General features: G+C 38.1%; 1 protein-coding gene across 3 annotated transcripts in view; it reads left to right on the forward strand.

The window, feature by feature from the left end:
* Positions 1-11,822: 11,822 nt before the first annotated feature.
* Positions 11,823-12,997, forward strand: part of ANKS1B (ankyrin repeat and sterile alpha motif domain containing 1B) — a 50,908-nt gene continuing 49,733 nt past the window's right edge. For all 3 annotated transcript variants that reach the window (XM_010023432.1, XM_010023425.1, XM_010023439.1), the window contains exon 1: positions 11,823-11,924. The gene's annotated coding sequence lies outside the window, so the exon portion shown is untranslated. The remainder of the gene's footprint in view (positions 11,925-12,997) is intronic.

Below are 12,997 nucleotides of genomic sequence, written 5' to 3' on the forward strand. Positions count from 1 at the left end.
AAAAGCATATTTTAACCTTTTCTGTAAGTATTTTTCATTCCTACTACTAAAGTAACACAGTAATTTACTTTCAGTTCTGTGCGGAAGTTTTGTTTACTTGCGCTGTTAAGTATCTGTGAGAAATCTGTTTGATAAGAAAATATGAACACAAATCACGAATAGAAAATATTTTATGATTCAAAGATTCATATTAGAGCAGAAACAAGTAAACTCGAATGTCAGAGTTTTTAAAATGAAAAAAGCCTTACACTTTTGTGCATCCAGATCTGGATCACAAATACAAGAAGAACTGAAAAAACCCACGAGTACTTGAGTAGTAGAGTTTCTAAAACTATACTTAATTAACAGTGACCAAATTTAGGCTTACTTATTCATTTGAAAACCCCAAAACATTATTTAATTCTGTAGTACAGAAATACATTTTAAGTCTAAGTTATGTGAAGATAAGTGGCTACATATGAGAACATAGCAAATATGTAGTATAATTTACACTATCAACTAATTGTCCATAATAAGAGGGTTTTTTTCTCTTGTCATTCATGTAAATCTACTCTTCTGATTCATTATTAATCATAGTTCATCTGGTGATTGGGTGTAAAATGTTCATGACAGGATTTCTTTTATTACAATGAGTTAATGTGATCTGTACTGTAGTGCATGTTTGTGACAAGACAATGTAGAAACTTACTTGGCTTCACAATAATACTGCTGGCTATACATTATAGTATTATACGTAATACTATAAATTAGTAGATATAGTTATAAATATACATGTAAAATGATCTCTTTCTGGTTTAACATTTTAAGCTTTAGCAAAATTAAAGGTCTACAAACTCGTTGTCCAAAACATATGTGGTTGTCATGGCATTAGTTCTGAAGGGTGATTATTTAACTTCATACTAACATTTGTAACGCATAAATGGGCTGCATCAATTATATAAGATTTAATTGAAGAAATGTGAAAGTGATTTATTTTGGAAGCACAGATCACATGAGAGAATGTAACGAACTCTGAGTATTCTACTGGACAGCAGTACTGGGGGAATAATCTGAGCAGGAGTAGTAGAGCTACAGGGTATCAGATTGAACATCAATCAACAGCATAACACAAAAAAAGGACAGTGATATATGAATGTTGTGCATACTAACAAGAGTGTTTATAAAAGCTTGTAGATTTCTGTCCTGGAGAGTGGTTTCTTTTGTGTTTCAACTGGGATAATGGGCTTATATGTTGGACTCTTTATGTCCAGTTAAAACAAATTTAGGAGCAACAGTTATTCTTGGTAGAACGGTTTTGCCAAATTGCATGTATGTTATGATCAATAACTTGCAAAAGAAAGGAAAGTTGTTCTTGGTTCTTTTTTCTTTTTTTAAGTAAAAATTTTACTTTTTATATGAGGAGAAGAGGGATTATTGGCTTTTTTTCTGCTCGTGTTACATGTTAGAAATAATGGCTAGTGTAACGGGCATGTTTCTTCTAGAGGGAGCAAGACTGAGGGCAAACGTAGCTTTCTGCTAACATGTAAGTGGATGTTAGGAGATAATGATGAATTATTTTCATAACTCACTGAGGACAGAACGAGCTAGAGAAGAGAAAATTCAGGTTAAATATTAATAAACATAACTCAAATCAGAATGGTTAATCTTTAGATTAAGGATATTTGCTAAATTACAGTATTTAGAATTATAAAAGTCATGACTAGACATTGGGGAGAATCATTATAGACATGATTTGGGGACTCTGACTTCTTGCAATGTGCGGCTGCCGTCCTGCAGTTAGCTGCATCCATGTGTCTTCTAAGTCATTTTCGTGATGAGCCCCCTCATGTAGCACTCTGCAAAACAAGGACTGCTGGTGTTACTGCTACTGATGGGAAAAGTGAGTAATGAACTCCTTGGCACTGCCTTTCTTTCTTCCAACTTTATTGCATGGGTTGGATGGGCCTAAGATAAAGAATATGAAAAGCAAAGTCAGAGTGTGGAGATCAGGTTTATCCTCTTTTTGATACTCCCTTTGAAGAGAACTTCCCTTTTTCAGGAACTTTTGATACGGCTGAAGAAAAAGCAAGAGGTGAAAAAAACACGCTACACTGCACTGTACAAGGAGTCCTGTGCAGCCCTTCTCACTGAGAAAATTCAAATAGAATTTATAGCAAGAAAGCCTTTCCCATGATAATCCATTCACTGGTGGGTTTTGCCAGTGTTCTTCATTAATAATGCATCTGCACAAACCGTGGAATGCAAAAAGATACACGCATCTATATTCTTTTTAATTTATAATACAACTTTAAGGGCAGCAAGTTTGAGATAACCAAAGCTTTGCTGTTTTTCACTGTTAACATGAAGTTCAGTTTGTCTTTTTTTCAACTGTAGTACAGAATCAGCCTCCTGTTTGGAGAGCTCTTCAGTACAGCTTGCCCACTCGCTTTGTTCTAATTTGGTTGTGTACAGAAATGTTTCTTCCTTAAGCCAGACTAATGTTGAATGTTTAATGAAGGAATCTGCATACGAAGATGTGTATGATCTGAACGGCCTTGCAGTTTCAATTTCTCTCAAATCATTCAGATAGTAATCTTTTACGTTGGAATTTGTTGTGTTGCTCAGAGCCACAAGGGAAGAACCTGCTTGAGCTATTGACAGATGAATATTTTTGCCACTTTATTTGTATCTTTTTGTAACCCCACTTTTTGATGGTGTTCCTTCCTGCTCTTACCTCAAGGCATGAAAGAAGAAGATATTTTGAGAAATACTTTTGCTGTCCCCTTGCTGCCCCTGGCAGGGATAATCCAGCCATCCTGCTGTGCTTATAGAGCCTGTTCTCTCCCACCCACAGTGCTTCCTCCTCACAGATTAAGAGTCAAAGTACAGCATGGTGCCAGCTCTGCCTATGATGTATGATTCTGCTCTGCCATGGTCACCATTGCCCTTTTTTAACGTAGTGGCACTGCTACTGTTATGATACCTTAAAGGGTATAAATGAAGCAAGGATATAAGGAAAAAATAATAGGTTTTTTTAAAGCCATATAAAGTAGTTGGAAAATGGACAAGATTTGGGGTTCAGAATATGACAAGCATCCTCATAATCCAAACGGAATGTAGGTTAGACGAAATTGCCCTTAATTTAGTTATGCTAATCGATAAGACTAGCTGAAAGAAACAGTAGACTACTATAGCTGGAGCTCAGATGAAGTGGTAACTTTTACATACATAGTAGCTTCTTCCACTTGGTGTTGAAGGCTGAGATTGATGAAGGTGGAGGGGAGGAGGATTGAAACCTGAGGAGAGGGACTGGTGCCATTTGTTTCAAGCTGTGATGTTCTTCTAGAACCTGTAGTAATTGTTTCATTGAGTTTAATAGAGTAGTTGTTTAATGAGCAAAGATTGCAAGCCAGGAAAGTATAAGACAACTGCGAAAATAAGTTGATGGAGAAATTTTATTTATTATTTTTATGCTAAGGTTGTATATCATGTCATGTGCTATGCTGAGATTATCAGTCATTCAAAGTTTATTCTTTTGTGGAGTGTCCTTGCTGAGAGAAAAGTGATGGGATTGGTCAGATGGCTGTTGCTGCAGAGCAGGTAGAGTGATAATTGAAGACCCTCTTTACATCATGTCATATATGTAGATGCTTATTTCCTGTAAGTAATGAAACTAAGATCTTGATAGAGGTGACATCTACGGACAGCATAACACATGGTACCCAGAACAGAGTCAACGGCCCCTATACTAGCTCATCACAAAATGTGTTTTACTTCATCCAGTGTGCTAAATGCTGTCAAAGAGGGATGGCCAAGGCTAAGCAGCCACTCTGCAGTAGTGCCATGGTTTAGCCCCAGCTGGCAACTAAGTACCATGCAGCTGCTTGCTCACTCCCCCCATTCCCCACCCAGTGGGATGGGGAGGAGAGTTGGAAAAAGGTAAAACCCATGGGTTGAGATAAGAACATTTCAATAACTGAAATAAAACAAAATATAATAATAATAATGGGGAAAAGAGGGAGAGGATTAAAAGCCAAGAAAGACAAGTGATGTGCAGAACAGTGCTCACCCCCCATTGACTGATGCTCAGCCTGTCCCAAGGAGCAGTCGGTGACATCTGGCCAACATCCCACCACCTGATATACTGGACAGGATGTTCTATGGTAAGGAATATCCCTTTGGCTAGTTCAGGTCAACTGTCTTGGCTGTGCTCCCTCCCAGCTTCTTTGGCAGCTCCTCACTGGCAGAGCATGAGAAACTTAAAAGTTCTTGATTTAGGGTAATCTCAACTTAGCAACAACTAAAACATCCCTGTGCTACCAACATTGTTCTCGGATTAAAGCCAAAACACAGCACTGTACCAGCTACGAGGAAGAAAATTAACTCTATCCCAGCTGGAACCAGGACAAGTAGAGTGAATCCACAGTGATTACTGGTAAGACAGAAACAGTTGTGAGAAGAAAAACATTTTTCATTAAATGGCTACCCTGTCTCTGCCAGGTTTGCTCCAGTCCTTGGGGAGAAAATGGTATACACCTGACAGACAAACTAGAAAACTAAATTTAGTAACTGCTGAATACTAAAAAGCATAGGCCCAAAGACCGTAGTTGCTGTTTAAATGTTGGAGTTAGGGTTCTTTACAGATTTATTTTTTTTTATACCCTCTTCTTTTGGGCGGTCCAGTGTAAAAGAAGTCACTGGGAGGTTGCTCTGCCACAGCTGCTCCTACAATGCAGCCCAGCACCCCTCCTGTTGGACCGGACCCTGGTGTTTTCTTCTGCAGATCTTGTCTAAGGAAGCATTTCCATGCAGTTTTCACAGGACTTATAGGACAACTGACCTGTACTTTGACAGTGAATTGGGATGGGTTGTGTCCTTAGCATCATGCTATCAGTTTATACTAGTATAGTATTTACATTGCCAGTGATGGCTCTTGTAGCAAAGGCTTCAAACACTTTTCACATTTTTGTGTTTATGATACTTTTACAGGTCTTCCCTTAAAACAAAGGATAAATATTGATGCTAGCAATAGAACAGTAATGCATGATCAAGTTTATAACTTTGGGATATTTAATACTTTAGGGGATAAGGGTATTTTGGATTGCTGTGTGTGGTGTCCTGTGCCAACCATTCCATAGCACAGCCTGAATGCAAGCCATAGGTAGCCTCCGGGCATAGATTTGGCTTGAACTAGATATTCAAGGGTGGAGCCCATGCTTTTAATGTGAATGTTTTACGATAGAGAAAAATAATTTTACTAAACTGAAAATACTTTAATGCAATAATAATTAGGTCTTTGTGCGTACAGCTAGTAACTTGCAAATATACTAGTAAACTGAATGTGTTCAGAGTAACATCTCTTAATAACATTTGGTCTGACCCTTGATCCAGGTTCTCCTGTCCTGTATTTGGCTTTTCTTTCTGTATTTTTTTCTGCAGTCATTGTGTATCCTAAAGATGTTGATGATTTAAAAAAACAATGCATAGAAGGACCTCCATTAAATTCTAGTATTAGAAGGCGATATTTAATGCCATCCTAGGTTCTTCATTATTTTTATTGCCTTTTTTATCAGACTATATAATTACATGATAAAGAAATCATTTTGAATCCTAATATATTAATATCTGTATAATTAACTGATCTTATTCTCATATGACAGAGCTTACCTTTTAATGACTGCATTGGTTATAACTGTGATCTACATTAATCTGCATTTTTACTCCAAGCAATGAATGACTGTTTGCTGCTTCTGATATGAAATCATTTGTTGTAGTATGGTATTAAAAGTCTGTAGGGGAAAAGAAAAAAAAAAAAGCTATTTATTTAGTAGACGAATGTCCCACTCTTTAAAAGGCCTTGAATGTTGTTTATTTTTTCCCTTTTCCTTGGAATTAAATCTGTGATAAAATTTAATTAAGATCGGAAAAAGGATCAATTTTAGAGCTGTTAAAATTTTCAGTGGAGATTTGTACTGTACCTCCTATTTCTTGTTACACAAGCTATATACTTCACGCTCGTATACAGATTAATGTGCTTTGCTGATAATTGTTTATTAAAAACAGATAAATAAACGATTAGCTCATTATGAAATGTTTTGTAGTACCAGAAACTCATTAAAATTCATCTGCTGTGTGTGTAATCCTGCAAAATGTTGTGGGATAACATGTTGGCACTGCGATTGCTCTCTCATAGTTCTATATGATTAACATTGAAGACCTTATGAAGATTGGCCCAGAGTTATACACCTGGTGTCTGTGACCACACATTTCAAAACCTGATCTGAACCAGTGACTGGACCTGTCATTAGCTTGACACACAGGTAGAAGTGCGTGTCACCAGTGGAGGGAACAGTCTAAAATGTCTATCCACTAGGATTCAATTTGGGAATGTATTCCACCTTTCAAACTGCCCAGTGTTTTCTCCGCTTGCTTACTGTGAAAACAGAAGGAGTGTTTTCACTTTATGTACAGACCTGCTTAGTGCTTGCTATTTTTCACATAGGTAATGTTTTCAGCCTTGTCTCTCAGAATGCGTAAACATTATTGTAATAATCTTTGAGTCTCTATGTGTAACAGACTTTTAGGATTTCTGATTTATGGGGTATTGAGCCTCATGTGATAAAAATGCACATATGTAATATTTATCATTACATCTGAGGCTTGCAAAGTCATTAAACTGGGATTTATTTTTTTCTATTTATTTTTTTAAAAGCTATGGATTTAACTTCTTTTTTCATTAAAAATTTGTTTTTTAAATAGCAGTTCAGCACGTAGCCTGTGACACATCCTCAGAAGGTAAAGTGGCCGGGTCTCGGTGTTGGCCAGGTCTTATTTCATTGTGTTTTCCTGATTTTTATTAATTAAAAATTACATTAATATTTTCCACTGAAATATTAAGGGTTATCAATTACAAGCACAAAATTACCATTACTTTTTTTTTCTCCTCTTTAGGGGAAGTACTAGCACCTGATATTTTCAGTCAGCCAATTCTTAAACTAATGAGAAATTGGAAAACAGTTTATTTTTTCTTTTGGAAAACAAAACATGATAAAAATAAGGACTTCTGCAAAAAAATAATAAATTCTAACCCGCCTGAATCTGACCTGGGGTGGCAATGGCTGAACAGTGTTGTAACACTGCTGCTGTGGCGGCATGTAATGCGCAGCAGTGCAGCTCAGAGTGTAACAACCTGGGATTAAAAATTGCTCTTACTCAGAGACAACTCTTGCCTTTGACTTCTTGATACCATTAAATTGGAGATCTGGAACTAAATTATATACTGGGGGGGGGGGGAAACACACCAGACAAACATCAGTTCCTCGTGATAATGTATGGAAGTGGGACTTACTAGGCAGCCATCTGTCTTTGTGAAATGCTGTCATGAAGACAACAGACATCTGTTTCTAGTTGGGTAATTAATTCAGGGGAATAATGGTGCACATTTCATATCATTATGATACGAAGTTGTAAGTCCGTTGCAAGACTCTTTGTGGGCATAATAAACAATTGGTTCCACTGCAGTCGTGGAAACCAGAGGTCTTGCATCTAGCAGAGCTGCAGCAAGTCTCTGACCTGCAGGGTCCTTTGGAGCCTCTCTGTTTTCCTGTGCCTGTGCTTTGCTGGGAGGTCAGGGCTTTATAGGAAAATCCCTGGGCTGACAAAAATGGCAAGGGTTTGTGATAATTTAGGGTTGGCAGGAATCAGTAGTTGCAGTCAGGATGAGAAAGAGCATAAAGTATCTGTATGTGAAAAATTCAACAGATGTTTGAGATGATTTGTACTGGATTTGGCTGTGTCTGGTAAGCCACTGGGCATTCAGTATCACAGCTGACTCAGGCATATTTATCTTTCAAAATACGCCAATTATTATACTATGTAATCTTGATCAGTATGTGGGGCATAGGGGTTTTCTTGCCTTTTTTTGTTTGGTTGGTTTTTTTTATTTTAACTATTAATCACTGACAGCAGTTCTATAGATAGGATTTGTAAACAGTTGGAACAGTTGTCCATACTGGGAATTTACATACCAAGTGTATTTAATCCTTTTTCAAATTTTTGGTTAAACCAACCCTGATGATCAGGTGAGCTGCACTGGTTGGTCTGGGCTCACTTCCTGGATATTCTGGGCAGTGCTGTGCTTTAGGATAAAGCCCTGTGGGGTGGCATTGTGTCAGGAACGTGGGAATAATCAATGCATTCTTCACCCCCAGTTCCGAATAGCCTGGAGTTTATTCCAGTATAACCAGCAGTAAAATGGTTAATAAAATTGAATTTAGCTAGCATGTGGGGCTGTTTGCTTGCTGAAATTGGAAGATCACACCTTGTTGGCATGTATTTACTATTTTTTCTTCTTAAATTCTAAATTGTCTGATGCTGCTACCAGAGAATCACTAGTGCCATTCTGATCACTCTCTACTTTTCCACTTTGTGGCTAGTCCCAGTGTCTGATGGCTGCTACACATTTAGTCCAGACCACTTGCACTATTATGGTTCTCCTGTTAGCCCATACAGTAACTTTTCAGGTTACCCCAGAAGAAAGAAAATTGATTATCTTGAATTTCAGTAATCTTTAGAATACTGTTTTTAAAGGGAGGGGAAAAGTAGTAAAATTATAAAAATACAGTATTGGATCATATTGTTCAATTAGAAGAAAAGATGAGGCAGAAGAATGTTGCAGAAATAATGCTTAGTTTTAGATGGAGTAGCTTGTTAATTCCAGCATCTGCACATACACAGTCATCAGGGAGTTATTGGACTACATGTGTTTGTTTTTTAAAACATCTGTCCACTAAGTCAGAAATTTAAATGCAAAGTGTTACATTGGTTACATTTGTGGATTCCTTACATTTCCTAGTGGAATTTCATTTTGTATGCTAATCATTGGAGAATATGGATGTAAAAATATTATTAGATTTGTGAACATGTATCATTTCTTTGGACAAATGACTTGCCCCATTCTCTTTTAATTGTATTGCAGCATCAAATGTAAGCAAATACACGAGATGGAGTTGTATTATTTTTGTCTTGGGTATCCTACTGTTGGTGTGGAAAGTGGCATGTCATATAAATGGCCTTTTTGTTTTGTCCCAGTAACGGAATCACAGGTTGCGGAGGGCCTTAGGCTACACTGAACAGTTTCATGACATCTTGTAGCTGATTCCTGCAGCCATGCTGCAAAGCTCATTTCACTGTCATATATTAAGTAGGATGCATCCATTTGACAAAATGCTTCACTATGTAGCGCTTAGGTGCACTGTATTGACTGCCGCTATAGTTCAGTGTTAACTGTGTTCAGTGTTACCAGGAATGTAGAAAATATTCGTGGGGAAGTAACTTGTGGGCTAAAGAAGTGCAAGACTTCTAATAGTTACCTGATACACAGCATTATGATATTTATCATATTCTGCTGTAGGCAACTTTACCATTGCACACTCCTGACCTATATTTGTGATATTTGACATTTTGGATAAATAACTGTTGGGGATAATCCATCACAGAACAAATTTTCAGAATTTCAGGGTGTTTGTTAAACTCTAACTCAAATGAAGAAGTGTTTCAGAAAAACAGTATTTTGTATTTGTAAGTTGTGTAACAGGTTTTCTAAGTAAGAAAATAACTAGGGAGACCATTTCCAGAATAATACAGCCGTCCTCAGTTAACAGAATATGTGGTCCACATGGGACTGGGCTACAGCTGCCTGTTGACTGAGAACCATATGTTTCTGTAGGTTGCATTTTTAAATCCCCACCACTTCAACTTTGGGGTGACCATCACTTTAATGGAAAAACAAAATGTCAAATAAGCTTAGCAGTGCTTATGGTGTGTAAAGATCTGTATTGCTTTCGAATTGAGCACAGATTTTGAAATAATATAGCTATTTAGACCCATCTGCTGGCCTCTTAAGTGTGAAGTAACTCAAGACTCATGTCCTTTTCTCTCTTGTTCAACAGCTCTGTTAAGTCAAAGAGAATTGCTTTGTGTGGTTTGACACAGCTAGTAAGGCAGCCAGAGAGCACCAAGGACCTCGAAACAGCTGAAGAGCTGTACCTTGACTTAAAAATCTCCGGATAAATGCTCTTGATGATGGGGAAGCGCTAAGAAATAAGCAAGTTCATTGAAGTGCATTACCCAAGTAATGCGTAAAGCAGCTGTGTTTCATTCCCATGTTTCATATAGTTAAATACGGAGACAAACTGTGCACCCTTCTGTTTAACATTCAATGTAAACTGAATACGTAACTGTCTCCTGCATGCCTCTGGCATTTTTGTGTGTGCTGTGCTATCTCAGCTTCACTCATGCTTCTCCAGATTTAGATTAATAAGGGAGCACACAGCAGGCTTGTGGTACTCTGCAACTTGGGTCTGCAACAACCCAGTAAGCTGCGTCTGCAAGGAAGGCCTCAATCTCTTTTATGTCATAGCCCATTACTTCGTAGATGCAGGCAGACAAGATATTCTTGATGTTCAACAATATCAGGTAGTATAGAAATATCCAACAGAGGAAGTGTGAATGAATTCACATGCTTATGGATGGGCAGGAGTTCACCCACGGTAATAATGACAGCATGTTGCTCCATCATATCCTGAGATAGTGGATCTAAGAGATGTCATAGGGGAGTTGCTGGGGTTTGGGTTATGTTTGTTCTCATGAATGGTGGCTCTTAGTGGTACTGTTTAAACTGAGATAATTGTTCACTTAAAGAAATAGCATTTTCAGGGCTTTCTGGGGACTATTACTTTTTCTAGGTTGAGTGAGAAATTCCTCTCAGCTGAAGGGTGTTGACACATGGTGGTCCTAAATATAGTGGGAAGTACTGTCTTCTGAGTGGGAATGGAGGCAGTTCTGGTGTATGAAACCATATATACAGTCTGGAAGAGTTACATGAGGACACGACTCTGCAGAGCAGAGGTTTGCTTCTACAGTTAGAGCATTGTAACCATGAAAGAATAGCAACAAAATACAATTTATTTTTTTTTTCCCATTGATGTTTAACTTTCCAACTTGCTGCTTCTGCTCTCTCTGTTTTCCTGAAAGCAGTTGTGGTTGCATATGTGGCAGGGGCACAGAGAGATACAAGTGGGGAGTAGTTGCAGTAAATTCAGTACACCTTTTTGTCAGTGTTCTTGGAGTTTGGACAAGCACAAGGTATTTCAACCTGTCCACTGACAATCACATTTGTGTACAACAGCAATTTTTTTGATTGTATCTGATAAAAGTAATATACCTCCAGGACAAAGTTTGTCCATCCTGTGTTTCTAATGCAAGGATGATTCTACACAATAATGCAAACTGTATGTGTCATTCAGAGATTACCTGTGAAAGTCATGGTGAATTGAATTAAAAGTGTTAACATTTATTCATTGTGAGTTTCCTTTTCTCCCCTCTTGCTCTCTGTAAGCATTTGCTGGCTGTTATGCACTCCCTCATCTGTCCTGTGAATCCCCTTAATCCTCATGATTCACTGTTTGCCTGCACCTCTGCATTTCCTTCTTCAGTCTCTTTCTCCCTTCCCCTTGTTTTTGCTCCCTCTCTGCTACCTTCTCTTCCTGTTTCATTTTCTTTTCCTCCTTATTAATTGTTTTTTGTTTTGGTTTTTTTTCCCAGTTTTCCTCATCTATACCTGCTTTGGTTTCTTCCTTCATTCTGCAGGGTTTTTCTTCTGATCTTGCTTCTCATTTTCTCTGCTGATTGTTTGCCTTGCACTGCTCTCTGTCTGCTTAAGCTGTGTAGTGGACTAACTTGTTAAAAGGGTTAAGAAGAAAATGGCTTCACTCTGGGTCTTCATTTAATGATTGCAATGTGTTCTTTTTAACAAGGTGTTTTTGTTAATATTTCAGGTCTTAAAAATTAGCTTGATTGGCCACCGGAAGCGTGTTCTGGCATCTTTGGGAGACAGGCTTCACGAAGATCCTCCTCAGAAACCACCTCGGTCAATAACCCTCAGGGTGAGTCCCCGTGAAAATTTGTTTGCGTTTCTCAAAAAGTCAGCAAGCATTTCACAACAGTCACGTGAAAACAACAGCTGCTTCGAGCAATGTTCAACTCACCTCACTGCAGAAGCTTACAGTGTAGACACCTTAGGCTGACCTGCTCAGTTGCGCTTCGCCATATAGCCAGTGGAGATAAATTGACATTTTTACAGTGTGATTCATCTGACCTGGTTTAGATGTCTACCTTTGGATGAAATTAGAAGTACCAACTTACCTTCTTTGCTTAAGAAACTAGCTCAGGACCAGGTGTGTACAAGCTGCATGTCTACATTTGCCCCCAGAAATCCCAGCCCACCTGATCAATATTGCAGGAGGAGAGTTACCATTTTCCTTCCACGTTTTCAAATGCTTACACTTACTTTTCAGACATATCGTTTATGCTTTCTTTAAGGAGAGCCTCTTGAAATTGCTGAGATACGGATGTCATTAAGATGTTTCTGTGTATAAAGTTTCATGTTGGTTTTAATTTTCATTTGTATTCCCTCTTTTAGAAACCTTGTTGCAATGTGCCTGCAATTTTCCATACTTGACCAGGTTTAATCTCCTCTTGTTATACCACATTCACTGGGTTTCTCCAGTCCAATGCCTTTGCCTCCTTGCTGTCTGTTACCCTTACCGAGTTGTGGTCTGATGACCCTGTGTTCTCTCCAAGGGAGTTCATATCATCACTTTTTATTTTGATAATTTAGGTCACACCTTTTGCATTTCATTGGATCTGATTATTTTCATGAGGCTGGCATTTCTGACTGGAATCTCATTTGGGACTAAATTTCAAAATGTCAGAGTGTCCGTGCTCCCAAGTAATATTTCCTGGTGTAGAGATAAATAGAGAAAGACAGAATGAGGGCTTATTTTTACATACACTTATAATTTCTGTGACCAGATTGTTTTCACCCTGCTTATTCTGAGATGTCACATAGAGATGTTTCAGATCCCCTGCCCCAAATTCAACCTATTCCTAGTGCCATTTCGAAAAAGGTCTCAGAAATCTGTAACATTCTGCTCTCAAGCTCTTTGCACAAGTGTGG

This window comes from Nestor notabilis, unplaced genomic scaffold, assembly GCF_000696875.1.
Source record: "Nestor notabilis isolate BGI_N333 unplaced genomic scaffold, ASM69687v1 scaffold16620, whole genome shotgun sequence".
NCBI lineage: Eukaryota > Metazoa > Chordata > Aves > Psittaciformes > Psittacidae > Nestor > Nestor notabilis.